The following is a 20974-nucleotide window of genomic DNA, read 5'->3' as shown; positions in this document are numbered from 1 at the left end:
TCTCCCTAAACACACACACAACTGTGGAAGTCATAGGCTGAGGCGGAGCTGATCTCTTTAGCTCAGAGCTGTGCCACTTTGGGAGAGGGGATGATGCAAATAAATTAAAATTGCTCTTACTATTCGTTTCAATGCGGCTGCTTCCAGGTCTGTGTTTGTATGGGATGCTGCAATTTCTTAGTTGGATTCTAGACTTCTCATAAAAGTAGGATTGGTCTGCCTCTCCCACCATGTTAAATATTATTCAAAAAACTTAGATGAAATTAATTTTAATAATACATTTTATTTAACTCAATATATCCAAAATCTTATTTCAACTTATACTCACTGTGAAAAAAGCATTAATTAGATATTTTATATTCTTTTTTTACATTCTATGTCTTTGAACTCTAGTGTGTATTTTACATTTACACCACATCTCAATGTGGAATAATCTCATTTCAAGTGTTCAATAGCCACATGTAGTTAATGACTGTAGTCACTTTAGATGGTGCAGATCTAGATCTTCTCCCTACCCTTGGCCCTCCACAGATCTTAATTCTGCTCCTACAGGGATTCTCTTTGCTTATCACCCTGCCGAGCAGTAAATGAGGTAGACATTATGGAGAATGTCTTACCTGGAACTGAATGGTTTTCATAGCCCTCCTGAACTTCATGTATTTTCAGAGGGTCCAACGATACCCTTAGGGGGTTGAATAATCACAGGATGTTGCTTGCTAAGTTCACGTATCTTCACAATAGAGTTCACTCAAAAAATAAGTATCGCTTTTGTTCAATTCTTTGTAGAAAAATCCCAAAGAAGGATCTTGTGTAGGCATTATCTTAAGGTATCTTAGAAGAGACCTAAAATTAGCAGAGACTTTGGATCTTCATATGACTTCTTGCTGAGAGTACAACTTTCCCTGCACTGGCTTTGGTGACAGATACAGAAGCAGTTGACATTTTCATTCTCAGTCAATACAGATTGCAGGTTGAGGTGAACAGTGTCTCCCTTTATAGAGATGTACATCCTTCTATCTTTGCTTACAGTAAAGTAGCCAACTCTCTGGTTTGCCCAGGATGTAGAATTTTTCATTTCAGGACTGAAATATTTCCAGGTTAAGAAAAATAAGCTTGCCACACTACTTTGCAGATAGGTCACATCTAGACTTAGGTTTTTGTTTTGTGTTGTTTGCTTTGTTTCCCCTCTGAAGATTTTGTTGTCCAAAATTTTACTCTTATTACTACTTAGGATCTGTCATTGTAGCAACCCACTTCCAGGTTTTAGATGTTCTGTTATTTGTGGATTGCATTTCAACAGATACATCAGAAACCTGATTATAGAAGTATACCTAAATAGAGAAATTTTTTTTCATTAACTAGAAGTATAAAAGTACATAGTCTAAGTCTGGCATGGTAATTCTATAAATGCATAAGACTCTGGTTACACCTAACTTTCTTCTACTCAACTTGAGCATTTGGCTTTTGTCCTTAAAGTCATGAAATGGCTACTCTATCTTCAAAACTGCATGAACATTTTAGGCAGGGGGAAGGTTTAGGGTAAAATATTAAAAAAGGTGTTGGCTGGGTATCTCAGTGGTTTGGAGCATCATCCCATACACCAAAAGACTGAGGTTCAATTCCAGTCAGGACATACACCTAGGTAGCGGGTTCGATCTCTGGTCAGGGCATGTACAGGAGGCAACTAATCAATGTTTTGCTCTCATATTGATGTTTCTCTCTCTAAAGTCAATGAATATGTCCCTTGATGAAGATTTTTTTTTAAAGGAGCATGCCAACTGAGGCTGTGCTTAATATTAACCAATAAAAGATGGCTTTCTAAAGAAGAATCCTTATCCAGTAGAATTCCATATACATCTCATTGTGTAGGTCATATAGCAACTCCCAGTGGCAAGGGAAGATGAGTATTTTTCATGGTTTTATTGATTCCTCAAAAGAATAAGCCTTCTGTTAGTAAAGGAGAAGAAATGAAGGTATATTGATAAGTAATTAATTTATAACTGAATGCTGTAAAATTTATTTTATTAAATTTGAAAAAGGTATTAAACTTTAAACATAAATTAGTAATAGAAGGGCCACTTTTACATGTAATTCCTCAAAAACTAAGTTGCTCTGTGATCCAATTAAATTTATAATTTAAATGTCAAAATGTCAAAAAAAAATGTGGGTGACCCTAACAAAATCAAAAAGAATTTTGTAATCCTAGTCCTTGTTCCTTTTTGTTAGTTCCTCAGTGTCTGTGAATATTTAGTTTTGCTTTAAAGACAAAGTCATAAACTCTGTCACCAGAAATGTAACATAAATTAGTGAAAATATTGATATAAGACACATATTTTGATTGCTGAGTATTTTTCACATTTAGAGTAAAATGTGCTTTCTTCCATTTTTCTTGATATACATTGACCTTTAGGTCTATTTTTATTTTCCCACTTTGAGACATGGTGTAAACAAATAGTTTTAAACTATGAGAAAACTAGCAGTGCAAGCACAATGATAAAAGGCAGCTGGAATTTGACCTAGAATTGGAAAAGCAATTGTGAGTTTTGTGTGTGTGGCAAATGGGAGAGAACCCACATTATGTAAGGGGACACCTACTACACAGAACTAGGTATTTATTACTATGCAGAAGTTCAGATCCCATGTTACCAGATTATGTTTTGAATCCAGTTATTTTATCTGAAATTGGATGACTTTAGCTATTGGCTGAAAAAAAAGAAAAGAAAAGCTTAAAAACAACATAAAAAGTACACATACCAGGTCTGTAAGTCAGATTTGGATTATGGACCGTTAGTCAGGTGAATGAACCAAAGTTCAATCTTTTTATGTTGACAATTCTCCTAGTATAAAAAAGTTAAAATGTCCAAAATAGCAATTAAATTTTGCACCGTTAATTTAAACAATGAATTGCTCATGTCAGTTTTGAGTGAAATAAGCAAAAACATTTTTTATGGTTCTTTTTCTCTCACAACAAGCATATATTAGATATTTAATTAACCTCTACTAAACTTCTAATTCTTTTCATTTCCTTTGACAATGACTAGCAAAGCCAATTTTATACTAATGTAATCTGAAGGGTACACAGCATGTTCTTGAAAATAAAATGGAAGTCTAACAAATTCATGAGACTGGAAATATACAAATCATGAGAGCAGATTTAATTCTAATAAAAGAAGCAGAGTACCTGTTTTGAGTTGAAAAATAATAAAACACTCTTACTATAGATTAATACTGACTTCTCCTCTACTGTGAGGCATGTTGAAGAGAAAAAATAAAGTGCCCATCTGGCTTAAAGTCCAAATAATCAAGTTAAATAAAGGTTCCAGGTAATGCTTTGACAGCAAAACTTATTTGGTTACAACATATAATGGTGAACTATTTTGAACAATTTGAACAAGGGAACTAAGGTTTCATAGAGGAGAAAATGACAGCGATTCCAGTTATATAAATGTACCTATTTCAATAAAATACATTTTTCTCCTAGAATTTATTAACATATCAACTAGATTAAATAAGTCTATAACACAGACAATTCCCATTAGTAACCTAATAATAAAATAGGTGGCATCATTCTAGATAATGTAAAAGGCTTGACCCTTTACAAAGAACAGGAGTACGTACAAAATATTAAGGCATAACTAAACAAAACCTAAACCCTGAAATTTTATAAAAAGTATTTTTTGATTTACTAAGTACATACCACCAGTTCTTGTATGTATGTCTGAAACATTCCAAATATGCTTCAATTCACACTAATAAAAATTTTATTTTTGACATATACACTTTCTACTTCACTTTTCTATGAGGAATATACAACTATGCTTGCCTTAGATGTCTATAGTTAAATTTTTATTTAATTTTGTCTTAAATATTTTGCTTTGAATTTGTAGTAGGAGTAGCACACTTGAGAAAATACATTAGAAAATTTATTCACTTGAAAAACTATGGAAATTCCAAATGGGAAAATACGTTCTTATTTTTCAGAATGTAAATTAACAATAGAAAGTAAAGAAAGGAAGACATTTGTATGAATAGATAACATAACAAAGATCAAAAATTCATTAAAAATTCTGAAATTCCTCCCATTTGTGCATCTCTCCCTTCTTGTCTATATGACAAAGCAAGCATGAGACATTTCATATATACCAGGTTTTATAAGTATAGCCTAAATCTTAATAAAAAAATAACTTTTACTTTTTTGTTGATCTTCTTATTTTGTTCATTTCTCTTCTTACCTGTTTTTATTTCCTTTTATGTTCTTTAGCTAGCTAATATGATGCTAAATAATTTGAATTATTTTCAAATGAAGCTATAAATGAAAATTTATGTACTTTTTTAAGCAACTTTGATAAGAACTTTCATTGTCATTCAATTCTAAATAAATAGTAATTTTCTTTTTTAATTTGTTACTGTATTTTTTCCATTACTATTTAACCCCCTTATACTCCACCCTGTAATCATCATACTGTAGTCCATGTCCCTGAGTCTTTTTCCCTTTTTGCTCGATCCCTCCACCCCAAAACCTTCCCTTTAACTGTCATCCCTCTATCTATGAGTCTGTCTCTATTTTGCTTGTTAGTTCAATTTGTTCATTACATTCCACATATGAGTGAAATCATATGGTATTTGTCTTTCTCTCACTGGCTTATTTCACTAGCATAACGTTCTCCAGTTCCATCCATGCTGTCGCAGAGGGTAAAATTTTCTTCTTTTTTATGGCTGAGTAGTATTCCATTGTGTAAATGTCCCATAGTTGTTTTATCCACTCATATATTGATGGACATGGGCTGCTTCCATATCTTGACGATTGTAAATAATGCTGCAATGAACACAAGGGTCCTTATGTTCTTTTGAATCAGTATTTTGGATTCCTTTGGATGTATTCCCAGAAGTGGAATGGCTGGGTCAAAAGGCAGATCCAATTTTAATTTTTTGAGGTATCTCCATACTGTTTTCCACAGTGGCTGCACCAGTCTGCAGTCCCATCAGCATTGCAAAAATGTTCCCCTTTCTCCACATTCTCTCCAGCACTTGTAGTCTGTGATTATGTCTTTTAATAGTAAAGATTAATCAATACACATTTATTGATTCTTTATATGTACTATCAGTCATGTTCCTACCATTTTCTTTTTTGTTTTTCTTTTTCCTCCTTTGCTACATTCTATTGGACTGGTAGTTTATATAATAATAGTTAAAATTGAAGTATTTAGTTCAATATAGGCAAGATATTGTAAGGACATTACATGTATGAATTCATTTAGCCTTCACAACTTTGTAAGGGAAGAACTATTAATATCTCCATCTTAAATTTAATGAAATTGAGGTACTGAGAAGCTAAGTAATTTGTTCCAGGTAGCATGGCCAGTAAGAGGTCAAGCTGGATTTAAACTTACCATCCTAGTTCCAAAAATTCCACTCTTAACCTCCAGACTGGACCTTTTTTTAAAGAACTTTCTACAATAATTTTTAAATGATATTTTGGTTTCCAAAAAGATCTACACTTACAGCTATAAGAATTTCCAAACTCTATTTTAGAATATAACATTAATAATGAAAAATAAGCAAGAACTTTCTGAAAAAACTGATAAAATGATTTTGGGATGCCAGGGTAAATCAATAGATGGTTTTATGATTCTTTTAAGTTACATTTTCAAAGTCCAAGTCATTTACAAATAACATTTATTCAAAGGAGAATTACTTTGACCTATAGAATATACAGCAAATGGTGACTTAGGATTTCCTAGCCTAGGCTTTAAGAAGGTCTGACAGCTTCTGCTTCATGCTCTTTGAACCCTAAGTGGCATCTAAGAAGGTTAAGTAACTAGAAATAGAGACCTCGTGGAGTGTCCCCAAAAGATGAAACAAGCACCATATGAAAAAGCACTACATCCAGAGATGTGAGTGAAGAAGCCACCCTCAATGTACCAGCCCCTAACCATTCTAGGTATCCTAGCTGAGGCTCCAGACACCATGGAGCTGAGAGAAATCATTGCCATTCTGCCCTGCCCAAACTTTTGACAGAATCATGAGAATATTTGAATGATTGTTGTTTTAAGCCATACATTCCTCTCTCATTTCCACATCAAAGTCTCACACTGGTACTTATATTTTCTGAAGTTTATGTTACATGCTTGTGATAGCTGTAAGGATGTCCACTAATTTGCATTATGACTCCTCCATTACAGCGTGGTATGTAACATGGAAATTTGTCTAATATATAAAAAGATAATAGCATCCATGGATAAGACAGATGAGCTCTATATATAATTAGTAAATGTGAGCAATTAACTATGGATTGTGCAATAAATTTAGATGCTCCTTGAAAGCAGGGACCTTACCTGCTGAGTTCACTTAGAAATGAGTCTAGCAAAAGCAAATAAGTGCCAGAATTATAAAATGCTGGTCACAATTTGTATATCTCATATCTCATTCCTACTAATATTAATGTCTTTCAGTTCAAAATATTCCTGCATATTTTTTCTTTTTGATAACTATTATAGGGTGGGGATGAGGAAAATAGTAACAGCTTCTGAGGACTGTTGATAAAATTAAGTGAAAATGAACATAAAATATTACCCAGTTGTTATTAAATTTCAAAGACAAAGAAATAATACTTCATTCACCCAAAGGAGAACACACATGTGATGAGTACTTTCATCTATCAACCTAACTGGGCTATGGGGTGCCCAAACATTTGGTCAAATGTTATTATGGGTGTCTGTGGGCGTGTTTCTGGAGAAGATTAACACTTGAATCAGTAGACTGAGTAATGTAGATTGCCCACTCTAATGTAAATGGCCCTCATCCAATCAATTGAAGACCTGGTTAGAACAAAAAGACTAAGAGGGAATTTTGCCAGGGAACTAATTGAGCTGGGACATCAATCTTATTCTGTCCTTGGACAAGAACTTGCATCACTTGACTCTCCTGATTCTCAGGCCTTTGGATTTGGACTCAAATTGTACCATCAGTTCCCTTGGGTCCCCATGTTATCAACTGCAGATCTTGGGACCTCTCAACCTCCATAATTCTGTGAGACAATTTCTTATTTCTTCATATATACATACATACACACACACACACATACACACACACACACACACACACACATACTATCTCCTATTTGTTCTGTTTCTCTGGAGATTTCTGTCTAATACCACAAACCACCTATAAGGAAAAAAATCAGGCTGGTCTCAGATCAATGATATTCAGTGCTAAAAAACAATGGAACTTGTTTTAAAACCAAAACACAAACCAAAAGAAGAAAAAAATGGAAAGCAGTGGAGCAAGTTTTGAAGGTGAGAAACCCAATATCTGTACAGTCTTGAAGAATGTAACCCAAGAAGCTAATACACTGCCAAATTGTACTTCAAATATAAGTGATAGATGTCTTCACACATGCAAAAAATCAGGAATACAATATTTTTGGAGAGAAAATTTATTTGATGGTAAAATCCAACCAAAAGATAAATCAAAATTAAAATATTCTTAAAGGAAGTTGTGCTGAAACAACTGATGGCAAGACTTGTTCCAGAACAGCACTGAAGTGTTATAAGCTTAAAAACATGAAAATGACAACTTAAATAAAAAATTAGCAAGAGGAAGGAAGGGATAAGGGGTAAATATTAAAAAAACACATATTAATATTTATCACAATAGTTCAATAATAGACACCATTTTTTTAATTGTGAAAAAATGAATCCAAAGACTTTTTTTCATAACTTTATGTTGTTAATCTTAGAAGCATTCTTTACAAAGTAATATCAATTTTTGTGGATAAACATGTACATGTTAACTTAAATTTAGCAATTCCTTTTGTTGCATCCTTTTCCTTTTCTTCCTTTAAATTGTATGAACTTAAATTTTTAATATAAGAAGTAGTGGATGTGTTATAGTCGAAACTCTTAGAAACTCAGTTCTTCTCACTGATACAGTAAAGAATTACAGCGAGCCTACTAGCATACAAGTAAAGTTTATGAGTGTTAAGTTCTAATTGAGAAAGCAAAAGCAAGGGTGGCTAGAAGAGGAGTGGCCAAAGCAGGTGGCCACAGGCCAGCTGGTCAGGGGCACACCCATGTGGCAAAAAGAGCCAAGAGGGCCAAGAGAACAAGTCCTTTGTTCTTAGGACTTACATAGTTGTCAGGGTAGGGGTGAAGAAGTTACATATTAATTGATGGGTAAAGGTGGTGCCCGTTTTCCTGGGGAGAGTGTGACTATCCAAACATTGGTATAAGGGTCTGTTAGACTGAATCCTTATCTGGCTCCAGGCTCTCTTTGTTCATTTTATATATGAGACAGGAGGCAGGCAGTTAATCAAAGCTGCTTTATGGGTGTCGCAGGGGTGTGGTGCAGGTCGCTGCTCGTCCCTGGACAACTGCCATGGGGACGGAGCTCTCACAGGGAGAGTGGCACTCTTGGATCTAAGAGTTACTGTCCTGGGCCAGCTGAGATGGGAGCACAGACTCTGAATCCCGCAGAGCCCATCCCAAGGTTGTCGCAGATGGAGTGAATAAACACAAGTTGTGGCAAACACTTCTCTTTTTGTCAGGAGAGGGGATGTGGCTCTTCCCTCTGGTGGGGAAGGTCCCGAGCCCCTTTGTTCAAAGGTTTTTATTGAAAGGGTTATTAGTTGTGCTAGGTAATAGGTATGCACAGGTTATCTCATTACATCAGTATGTTAATGTTCACAGAGAATAGATGATGTTTTAAAGAAAACAAATGGCAGGAACACACCGATTTACATGGGTCTGAGAGAAGACTAGTAAACAAGAGAGACGGCTAAACGTGAGAGCATAGACATGACAGCACCAAAGGGCATAGGGTCAGAGCCTGTGAATAATGTAAATTTCCTTCCCAGCATGAGCTGGCTAGAAGCTTTTGAGGGAAAAACAAAGCATACTTTAAAGAATTTACTTTTAGACCTAGTTTCTCTGGAAACCACCGGATCTAGTTTAAGACTGTCTCCAGTATTGTTTCAAGCCTGAGCCAGGCGGAGGGAGGGAGCTGCCAAGAGACAAGGAGACTTCTTTCAAATGGAATGAGGACTCCGGCCATGTCCAAGCTGAGCTGAGGGATGTGGGCCTTTATGCCCTTTCTCCATGTCCCCCAAGTCCATGTCTTCTGCCCATACCAGCTGATGTCCATCTTATGTTGTTTCTCCTCATGAGAAAACTTAGCCGTCATCAACAACCGACCATCACAGGGCCAAGCAGGGTGATGTGAGGGAGGCAGGGGGACAGGCTTCATCTCCTCAGTGGCCTGCTTTCCCAAGGCCTCCTTGATTATTTCCAGCTGTGGGGACCTCTCGCCTGTTGGTGGGGTTACAGTTCCTGAAACCAGAGAGGGCGTTTCTCTACATATGGGCTTTTCCTTGGGCACTGTAGACCCCCATTTTTCCTCCTTCCAGGCTTTGGGATGAATACACAGTCTCAAGGTTTTTCTTTTCCCTGCTAGTGGAGTGATATACACAGAATTTCAAGGGCTTTCCCCCTGTACTAACATAGTTTTGCTTTTGTTGTTCAGACTACCTGGCAGCATTATCAAACCAGGTTTGGGGTGACCGGGTCAACAAGTGCCTTTGCTTTTAACCTCCTGTATTAAGTTCTTTATTGTTTTGCAATGGTGAGGACCCTCCCTTTATTTCCCCTCTGGCCACTCATTCTATTGTAACAGATATAATCTTATTAAAAAATATTTCTCTCTAACTTCTATATCCAAGTGTACATAGGAAAAATGTTGGAAACCTTTTTTCATATTTTTTGGGGAAAGAAAGTGTCCTCTAGGAACATTATATTCCACCAAAATGTTTTCCACATTAAAGAAACAACAAACATTCTCAATCATAAAAGAGCCAAGGGAGCCTTGGCTAGTGTGGCTCCGTAGATTGAGTGTTGGCCTGTGAACCAAAAAGTCACTGGTTCTATTCCCACTCAGGGCACATGTGTGGGTTGCAGGCCAGGTTCCCAGCTGGGAGCATGCAAGAGGCAACCAGTTAATGTTTTCCTCTCTCTGAAAATAAATAAATAAAATCTTTAAAAGAAAAAAAAAAGAACCCAGGGAATATAACAAACTTGAGACTTTTTGGGGATGAATATATGTTCTTATTAATGCCAATAAAATTATCCCCAAAAAATTAACAAAAATATGTACAATTAAAGTTATTTTTATTTTTTAAATAATGAGAGCCAAAATTATTTTCACCCACACTTCTTACTGTGTACATCTACATGACTTTATTATTCCACTGTCATCATTAATACAACTTGACTGTTCCAGGAAACTCTTGCCCAGGAAGATAAAATTTGCAAATAACTTTTTTGCTCATTCCAAACATTTTATAAAAGATTCATAAACTCAAATAAAAGCACAAATGAGAGTTTACATTCCCAAACTCTGAATTTACCTCCTCAAAATCTACTAATTTAAAACTATTACACCATGATTCTTACCCAGTTCTAATCAAGCTTCTGTATTGGAAGTCCAGGATTAAACTGAACTTCAAAACTCTCATAAATCTAACTTTGTCCTCCTCCCTCTAAGATTCTGAGATGCTGACACAGTGCTCTTCACCATGGTGAGAATAAATTCAGCTTTGTCTTCTCAATGAGTTGTTTGGGTAATATTTTGGGAGAGCCAGCATTCAACAGAAATTGTGACTAAAAAAGGAAAAACAGCATCAATCATGGCAAGAAAGTAGTTACAAGAAAATCCAAGCATACTTCAGAAGGTCAGCATAAGGATAAGGAGGTACGGAGTGTGTTAAAGCTGAAAGCAAGGAAGACTACAAAGACTAAGATTCCTTTAAAAGATCTAAGTTGGGTTTAAACTTCCTTAAAAATTGGATCCTAAAGGAGGCTGTTGCTTTCCACCTTGGGAGGTTCAGGAACAAATATCAATATTACACCTTTGGTTTCTACTTGATCAGTACTTATCAAAAGTGTAGATAATGGACTGCCTACTGCAGAATTATCTGGTGTACTTGACAGAAATGCATTCTCCTATTCCCTAACAGATTCTCTGGTAGGAGGCCTTGGAACTAGCATATTTAATAAACTTTATACTTTAATAAGCTCTCACGCCAAATTGGAGAATCACTAAACTAAATTATACAACCATGATATTAACGTTATAATTTCTAACATTATCTTTTTTATGGGAACTTTGACTCTTTAATTAAAACAACTGAGAACTTTGGTATGGAATTATCATGGCATAGTAACCCTCAGCAAATCACATAGTTAATACTCTTTCTCCCTTGAACTAAACTCCCTTCCCAACCCCATGGACTGCACTTCCTTCTCTGACCTGGCTAAGAGTTGACAGTTTGGATAGGAGTAACTAACCAGTAACTCTACAACAACATAACTTTTCCTTTGGAGCAATATCACAACCGCCATTCATTTTGTTTTTCAATTATTTTTTTAAAGTTTGTTTGCTGGAGAGTAATCTCTGTAAGAACAAAGTCTGATTTATTCCCAGACATTTATAAGAATAAAAATTATTCATAACATTTGACAGAATTTTTTCAGAACTATCATGATAGAGTTAGGGACCACCACAATGGGGTTTTACAAGTGAAAAAAAGAGAGTGATCAACTCTGACTACAATGTAGGAAAGTGGGAATTTATAGCAAAAGAGTGGGGTATGTGAAAGTGGGGAAGTCACTAAATGGAAAATCACTAAAAGGAAATAATCAGAGGTATGGGGGGTTCTCGCTAACATAACCTAATAAGACTCTTGCTAAAGGCAGACCAGTGTCATCAAGAATCATTTTGAGGATGAGGGACAATCAGGTACTGAGAGTGATCAGATATTGAGGACAGGGGAATCTGATTAAACTGATTTAGCAGTGTTCTTGCTAAAATTGGACAATGCAAAGACAGGCACAGAAGTCCAAAAACTGAGGCCAAGTTGATTAGAATTTGGTAAAGGAAAGAATCTTTGTAACCATATCTCTAAATTCTAACACAGTGCTTTGTACACAGTAGATCTTCAATGAATATTTATTAAATTAATTAGTACGATACTTGAAAGTATTGGTCAAATCCAATGATTTCAGCTTTAGTGAAATCATAGTCTAACAGTCATTGGTCAACAAGTTATATTGTTACTGTGGACGAAAAAAAAAAAGGATTCTATGGAAAGTAACTTCACAGAGTGATCTGATCATAAATTCTTACCTGGGCAGGTCATAGTGAGTAATCCAGCATTAAGCTTATAATTTTTTGTTAGGAGGTTAACCTTTGCCTTGAGCAGGCCCTGTTCAGTGTTTCTATGCATCTAGGTTAACACACCTTTGAAATAAACTGTAAGCACCCTCAAGAGAGCACATCATCTTGTCAACTGTAATCCAGTTGCCACTTTGCCTTCCTTCACCTCGATGTAACCTTTCTTAATGTTCCTTCCTTAATTTCAAATGAAAAAAAAAAAAAAAACCCCACTGCAAAACTGTTACTCTCTGGAGCTTTTGAGATCTTGCTCCCTGGCATACGGCACCAGTTTAGCTCAAATAAACTCGTAAAAATTCTCTACATGTTTGATTGTAGTCAGCAAGATCCCAAAGAAGCCCACCCAGGACCACCTTGCAGAGCTGGACCCAGTGCTACGTACAGGTAAGGATCCATTGTACCCCATTGGTTCCCTGCTTTGCCTCAGGTAAACTAGGGTGAGTTTCTTTCAGAATTGTGGGACTTCTTGCTTTAAGTAGCAGGACATAGTTTATTTGAGCTGTTAGGAAATCTTTAAGATTGAGAATAAGAAATGGTTTTAACATTTTTAAATAGTTGAGGAAAAAGGAAGAAGGGAGAGGAAGAACTGGAGGAGGATAGAAATGACAATAACGGGGAGAAGGAGAAACTGTTTGTGGCTTAAATATGTGGCCCTTTACAAAAAAAAAAAAAAAATTGTTAATCCCTATGCAGTATGGTTAAATTTACATGTCAATTTGACTGGGCCAAGGACTGCCCAGATTAAACATTATTTAGGGATGTGTCTCTGGAGGTGTTTCTGGGTGAGATTAGCATTTGAATCAGTGAACTCAGTAAAGATTGCTCTCCCCAAGGTGAGTGGACTTCATCCCATCAGTAGACAGCTATCAAAAAAAACAAAATAAAACAAAAAGGCAGAAGAAGAACTTGCTTTGTTTTGCTTTCTGAATACCAGCTTGCTTGTGCTCAGACAGTCCTCTTCTGCCATTGGACTGGAACCTACACCATCAGCTCCCTTTGGTTCCCAGGTCTTGAGATTTGGACTAGAATTACACTCCCTGCTTTCTCGGGCCTCCAACTTGCAAATGGCTGATCATGTGACTTCCTAGCCTCCATAGTTATGTGAGCCAATTCCTCACAAAAGTCTCTTCCCATATTGTATACAGGCATATCTCAAAGATATTGCAGATTTGGTTTCAGACCAACGCATCAAAGCAAATATTGCAATAATTCCAGTCATGTGAGTTTTCTGGTTTCCCAGTACATATAAAAGTTATGCTTAGTCTATTAAGTGCATAATAGCATTATGTCTAAAAAATGTACATATCTGAATTTAAAAATACTTTATTGCTAAAAAAAAAAAAATGCTACCCATCATCTGAGCCTTCAGTGAGTCATGCTCGTTTTGCTGGTGGAGGATCTTGCCTTAATGTTAATGACTGCTGACTGATCAGGCTGGTGGTTGCTGAAGGCTGCGGTGGCTGTGGTGGCGAAGACTCTTCCTTTCCCAATTCCTCTAGCATGCAAGGCTGTTTGATAGCATTTTACCAACAGTTGAAATTCTTTCAAAATTTGAGTCAACCCTCTCAACCCCTGCCACTGCTTTATCAACTAAGTTTATGGCATACTATACATCCTTTCTTGTCATCTCAGCAATCTTGACACAGCATCCGCATCTGAAATAGATTCCATCACAAGAAACCACTTTCTTTGCTCATCCATAAGATGCAACTTCTTATCCAATAACTTTTTATTATGAGGCTGCAACAATTCAGTTGCATCTTCAGGCTCCATTTCTAATTCTACTTCTCTTACTATTTCTACTGCATCTTTAATTACTTCTTCCACTGAAGTCTTAAAACTTTCAAAGTCATCCAACTTCTTCAAAACTCCTGTTAATGTTGGTATTCTGACCTCTTCCCATAAATCATGAATATTCTTAATGGCATCTAACATGGTGAATCCTTAATTCTTTTCAGAAGTTTTTCAATATACTTTGTCCTGATGCATCAAAGAAATCATTATCTATAGGCTTACAAAATGTATTTTTAAATAATAAAATTTGAAATTCAAATACACTTTGATTCATGGGCTGCAAAATAAATGTTGTGTTAGCAGGCATGAAAAACAACATTCTTCTTGATGTATGTCTCTATCAGAGCTCTTGGGCAACCAGGTACATTGTCAATGAGCAGAAATATTTTTAAAGGAATCTTTTTTCCTATGCAGTCAGTCTCAACAGAAGGCTTAAAATATTCAATAAACCATGTTGTAAACAAATGTGCTGTCATCCAGTCTTTGTTATTCCATTTACAGAGCACAGGCAGACAGGATTTAGCATAATTCCTAAGGGCCCTGGGATTTTTGGAATGGTAAATGAGCATTGGCTTCCAGTTAATGTCACCAGCTGTAAAAGCCCATAACAAGAGAGTCAGCCTGTCCGTTGCAGCTTTGAAACCAGACATTTTCTTCTCCTCTCTAGCTATGATAGTCCTAGATGGCATTTTCTCACAATATAAGACTCTATTGTCTACATTGAAAACCTGTTGTTTAGTATAGTCACCTTTGTTATCTTAGCTAGATCTTCTGAAGAACTTGCTGCAAGTTCTACATCAGCACTTTCTGCTTCACATTGTACTTTTATGTTACGGAAATGGCTTTCTTTTTTTTTTTTCTTTTTGAGAGGGGAAGGGAGGAAGAAAGAGAGGGAAACATCAGTACATCAGTGTGAAAGAGAAACATTGATCAGTTGCCTCTTGCACATGCCCCAACAGGAAACCAGGCCTGCAACCCGGGCATGCGCCCTGACTGGGAATCAATCCAGTGACCTTTGGCTTTGTGGTACAACACTCAACCAACTGAGCCAATCCCGTGAGGGTGGACATGGCTTCTGTCTTTAAATCTCATGAACCAACCACTTCTAGCTTCAAACTTTTCTCCTACAGCTTCTTTACCTCTCTTAGCCTTTATAGAATTGAAGAGAGTTAGAGCCTTGCTCTGGATTAGGTTTTGGCTTAAGGAACTGTTGTGGTTGGTTTGATTGTCTATCCAAATCATTAAAACTTTCTCCACATCAGCAATAAGACTATTTTGCTTTTTCTCATTTTTGTGTTTGCTGGAACAGCACTTTTGCATTTCTTTCAAGAACTTTTCTTTTTCATTCACAACTTAGCGGCCTAGCACAAGAGGCTTAGCTTTCATGTCAAGGCTTTAGACATGCCTTCCTTATTGAGTCTTATTGTTTCTAGCTTTTGATTGAAAGCAAAAGCAATGTGACTCTCCCTTTCACTTTAACATTTAGGGACCATTGTAGGGTTATTATTTGACCTAATGTTATTTTTGTGCCTCAGGGCATAGGAGAGGAAGAAAGATGAGTGAATAGGTAGTTGGTGGAGCAGTCAGAATACACAACACTTATCAATTGAGTTCATCATCTTAGTTGGGCACAATTTGTGACACCCCAAAACAATTACAGTAATAACATTGAAGACCACTGATCACAACAGACACCATAACAAAATAATAATGAAAAAAGTTTAAAATATTGGGAGAATTACCAAAGTGTGACACAGAGACACAAAGTGAGCAAAACGTTGGAAAAAAGATAGACTTGCTTGTTGCAGGATTGCCATAAACCCTCAACTTGTAAGAGCACACACACAGCAGTATCTGTGAAGTACAACAAAGAGAGACACAATAAAATAAGGTGTGCCTATCTATGCTCTTGGTGCCCTTTCGCAAAATAACCCTGATTAACACATCCTGACAATGGTAAAATGCTGAACAGTTGATATAGGTAGTTGGGGTAGGATAATGAAGGTGTCAACTCAAAGCAAATTGTTTTTTTATTAACAATTTTATTAACAATTATAGAGAAAAAAAGCATTCAGTAGGTTAATAATTACCAAGTGCCAGAGAATGTATTGAATTTTTCCAGCAACAAAATCTCATGTGGAAAATCTGTTGTAATTAAAGTCACTGCCAGACCAAGTTCAAAGTAATTCACTTTCATGCTCCAACATGTGCCCGCCTTCTAAACAGGCCAAACAGATGAGTTGAACAGAGTTGTGGTGGAAATCATCATTCCTGTATATTCTAAGTCTTTGAAGAAACTAATTTCCGCAATCAAGCAAATGCTGTCATAGAACACTTTAATGAATATAATCTCATTCTCGTTTGCCTGAGTCTCTCCCAGCTTTTGCATTCCAAGAGACCCCTCAGCCCTGGGCAAAACAGGATTGTTGTTTAGCCTATTAAGAAGTATAATGGAGTAATTTAGTTGGTACTAAGTGACCGGGAGAACTTGGTCGAAGAAAATTATGAGGTCAGACTTTTAGTTCCCCACTCAAGGTCTGGGTTAGGACCTGAAACCTTCTATCACTGCCCTGTAGGAAACGTTTGTCTTGCATAGACTTTAAATTATAAATGTCTACATATGATCATTTAAGTAAGTGTTTTGCCACTGCATGCCGTGAAAAGCAAGTGCCACTTTTACCAACAGAAACAAGGTAATTACGACCTTTAAATGTAATCTCCAAGAATCAATTCCAGACAATTCAGAGCCAATTGGGAATACTAGTCCTTAAGGTTCTCTTCCTCTGGACCCATGTCCAACATCAATGTCTACAACAGAGTTCAATTAAAGAAGTAGAACTGCCATGAGTAATACAAAATAAGGGGTTTATTAAGGGATTAAACTTCATAGTATTCTGGGAATTGATGTGCTACATGCTAAATTTGAAAGCAGAAAACAGAATTTTACTGCTTTAAGAGTAAATTCAGTCATTCCAGGTTGAACTCAACCAATTCACAAAGTGTTTTCTGCTTTTGGTAGGGAGGAGTGGTGGGAAGTGTGGGAGGCTGCGTGTGAAGGGAAGGTAGCTGATTTGCCTCCTCCCATCCTGGGTCTGGTGCTCTGCTGCCCTCTAGTGCATTTCCATCTCACTCAGTGCTCTGAAGGCGTCCTTGGTCCACACACATTCACTGAGGCAGCCACCTTCCCACCTGGTCTCTAGTCTTATGGCCCGGCCGGTAACTGTTGCCTCTGTGGTGTCCCTTATTAAAAATATAAGACTTTCTCAGGTATATCAAGTCTCTGTCTCTGCCTCTCTGTCTCCCCTTTTCTCCCTTCCCACCTCAGCTAACAGCTGTGTCCTCAAGGACATAGGAAGAATTAGCAGCTCTTCCATGTCACCCCAGTGCTATCAGATTTCCATTGACGCTCTGTGCTTGATGCTTTATTTTATGGCTTTCCTAACATGGTGACACAGGAACCCTACAATACTGTGAGGTGGCCTTCCTGTGTGGTTCCAGAGAGGAAAAGAAAAAGAGGACAGATGCTCATACTTCCTGGGGAGTCCATCCCCCTCCTTCAGACAGCATATAATTCTCCTTCTCAGAGACTTTCAAATATGTCCAACTCTATCATCACCTCCTTCTCCCTTTTCTAGCCCACAAAAGGTTTATCATTTGAGTTTTGTCTTGTTTTATGTGTTTGTTCTGGACTCATGGTCCATGGCTATCCTAAATATTTTGCACACATTGAAAGCACTGTGTTATGTTACAAATGTATATTATGTTGTAAGGTCTGACTGAGGCGTTGTCTATGTGCCTAGTCAGGATGATGGTGTTCTGCTAGTGCCCTGCTGACGGAGACCAGTTCCCTGCACCTCAACATCCTGCATATCGCAGAGACACGGGCAGCACCAAATCCAGCGCTTCTGAAACAAAATAAAATAGTGGAGCCAACAAGTAAGAGTATTACTGATAAAACAAGACTAAATTTATGGTACATCTGAAATTTATACCTTCCACTCTAAGCTTCTCAATGTTAGGAGAAAAATTTAAAAACTCACAAATTCTGTCTCTTTCAGTTATAGCTCATGGGATTTTTAACTACAAAATTTGGCCTGTATGTTATGAAAATAATTTCTCTTTTAATAGTTATACACAAAAAGATGCAGTTTTTTCTGCACAGGCCTTAATGATTAGTAGATATATTTTTTCCTGATTAACTTATTAGATCTTTAGTGACAAAAAGAGCTTCCAAAATCTTAGAGAAGATCAATAACACGAGTTAGAGAACGTACAAACAAGGATTAAATACATATGAAGAGGAACTCTTCAGGTAACACATGAAAGTCTGTGTGCTCACTCTCCCCTGCCCTAATGCTCAGGGAAAGTGAAATGGAAAAAAAAAAAAAAATACACACACACACACATACACATATATATGTAATGTAAACATGGAAGGAAAACATGATTACTCAACTTGGTTTTTCTGGGAATATACATTTGAAGCTGGTTTCACATGAAACACATTCTGGTTGCTGAAAACAAAATATCTGGATTTCCTCTGAAGAAAGAAAGAATAAATGCTTTTGCTGGAGTGTTACAAAAGACTCTAAGAACCTCTGAATCACAATACTGTATTATCTTTCCTACTGACCTAGTGACTGTCCAACCCATTGTGCTCTCTTTGAGGACTTCCCTCAGTGCAGGGTGTAGAGAGATCACCCAAATGCTAGCTACCCACACCTAGAGGAAATGCTGTAAGACCTTTTTCCTTACTTCTGCTATCACTGAAGTGAGAGATTAAGTGTTGGGAACTGTCCCGCCTGGTTTCAGGGGCTGTAGCCTCGTCAACAGGCAAGAGGGCCCCAAGGTTGGAGTTGAGCAAGGAGGCCTTGGGAAAATAGGCCACTGAGGAGACAAAACCTGTCTCTCTGACAGGGGCACAGCCCCCGCCTCCCTCACATCATCACCCTGCTTGGCCCTGAAGGATGACTGATTAGTCAATAATGGGTAAGACCCCTCAATGGCAGGGGAAACCTAAGACAGGCACAGCCGCATGAGCATCAGGGAAGAACGTGGGGGACATGGAAAAGGGAAAAAAGACCCTCACCCTTCAGCTTTGATATGGCCAGAGTCCTCATTCTATCTGAAAGAAGTCTCCTTATCTCTTGGCGGCTCTGTCCTGCCCGCCTGGCTCAGGCTTGAAACAATACTAAAGGCAGGTACAGCCCTAAACTGGATCCATAGGTCAAGGGATAATTAGGCCTGGAAAAGCAATGCATTAATCCCTATGAAATTTACTTTGCTAAGAATTCCCTCTATGAGTTAATGAGTACTGATGTTTGAGGTTGAACATAGAATGTGATCAGTTTCCCAGGTTTCAGGTCTGAGTAGGCACCACCTTGACCTGAGGCACATCTCTTGTGTTCCTTCAATTGTTATCTATGATCTCTATTTGTTTTCTGTAAACATAGCCTTTTGACATTGATTGATGAGCTTTGCATCCCTGCTGTATACCCCTGCACAAATGGTTCTCAATAAAAGCCACTTCAAGAGAGGGGCTTGGAGGATTCTCCAATAGAGGGAACTGCCACCCGCTCCCCTGGCAGACCGAGAGTAAAGTGTCTGGGATGATAGTTATTTTATTTCCCCATCCGTGATGACCCGGAGCATACTCTGCAGGAGAGTCCACCCTCCACCTCAATTAAACAAAATTTTAAAGTAAATAAATTAAAATGAAAACCATTCACTTATAAACAAGTTATTTGTAAACATCATCAAAAGGAACTTGCTACAGCAATGACTGAAATTCCTGCCTAGTAAGCCTGATTGATACCCTGACATATCCAACATCCAAGCCCCACAGAGGAGTACTAGCTTCTTCCTAACTGCATGCAGTCAGTGGATCACATGGCTTTTTTATAGAAATGTATGAAAGATACACAGACAGAAAAATTACAGTTAAAGTCAACTTCAGCATCATCCAACATTTTTCACCTTTCAATTTCTAATACCTATTCTCCCTCTTCCTCATATTCTTCAAAATTATCATCATCTCTATGGCTTCTCCAGTAATGTAAGACACAGTACATGGAACCGTACTTTCCAGAAGTGCCAAGTGTCAAAATGTGATGCTAGTGTGAATTATGAGCTTTCATCCAGTCATTCTTCTTCAGATGTTATCAGTAGACTGAAGAAGTTAATTTAAAGGAAAAAAACAGAATCACTCCATACTTGTCCAGGAATTGTTCTACCACTGACTGGAAACTATGTTTCTCTCTCTTCTTTTTTTTTTAAGATTTTATTTATTTATTTTTAGAGAGCAGGGAAGGAAGGGAGAAAGAGAGGCAGAGAAACATCAATGTGTGGTTGCATCTCACAGGCCTGCTACTTTTGAGGACCTGGCCTAAAAGCCAGGCATGTGCCCTGACTGGGAATAGAACTGGTGACCTTTTGGTTCTCAGTCTGGCACTCAGTCCACTGAGCCACACCAGTAAGGGTTGTTTTTCTTAATTAACTATAATCTTTTTCCTTTTTCCAATCAGTACTAGACCCATCTCAGTCATCTATTTCAGGAACTTCAAAGCAAAAATCTGCTTTATCTGGCTTTGACTTCATTTTATAAGTTTTTGTCAGAACTGTATGGGTAAAGTAGTCATTAGATTCAATACAGAAATCTAAATTAAAAAACAATTAGGATCTGAAATTTTTACTTTAATATCCTGCAGTTTTTTCAAGATTGGTTCATCATATTTCTATACTAACTCACTTAGCTATGTAGAGATGAAGGAATAGTTCTAGAGCAGAGGAGCCAGAACTCTGGAATTCCGCTGGGATCTGGCTTTCCTACTGTTGCTGCTTTTTCTTCTGCTCTTTTTTATTTCTCAAAATTGGTTTAGTCCATTTGGGCTGCTATCAAAAAATATCATAGAGTGAGTGGCTTATAAACAAGAAACATTTATTTTTCACAGTTCTG

General features: G+C 37.2%; 1 pseudogene; it reads right to left on the bottom strand.

Moving 5' to 3' along the window:
- LOC129069464 (tigger transposable element-derived protein 1-like) overlaps positions 1-15512 on the bottom strand; it is a 40601-nt pseudogene extending 25089 nt beyond the window's left edge.
- Between the last annotated feature and the right edge of the window lie 5462 nt (positions 15513-20974).

Source organism: Pteronotus mesoamericanus, unplaced genomic scaffold (assembly GCF_021234165.1).
Source record: "Pteronotus mesoamericanus isolate MK-2021 breed Mesoamerican mustached bat unplaced genomic scaffold, CSHL_Meso_final contig_105, whole genome shotgun sequence".
Lineage (NCBI taxonomy): Eukaryota > Metazoa > Chordata > Mammalia > Chiroptera > Mormoopidae > Pteronotus > Pteronotus mesoamericanus.
The sequence above is the reverse complement of the archived record's forward strand: the minus strand, read 5'-3'. Positions and strand labels throughout refer to the sequence as shown.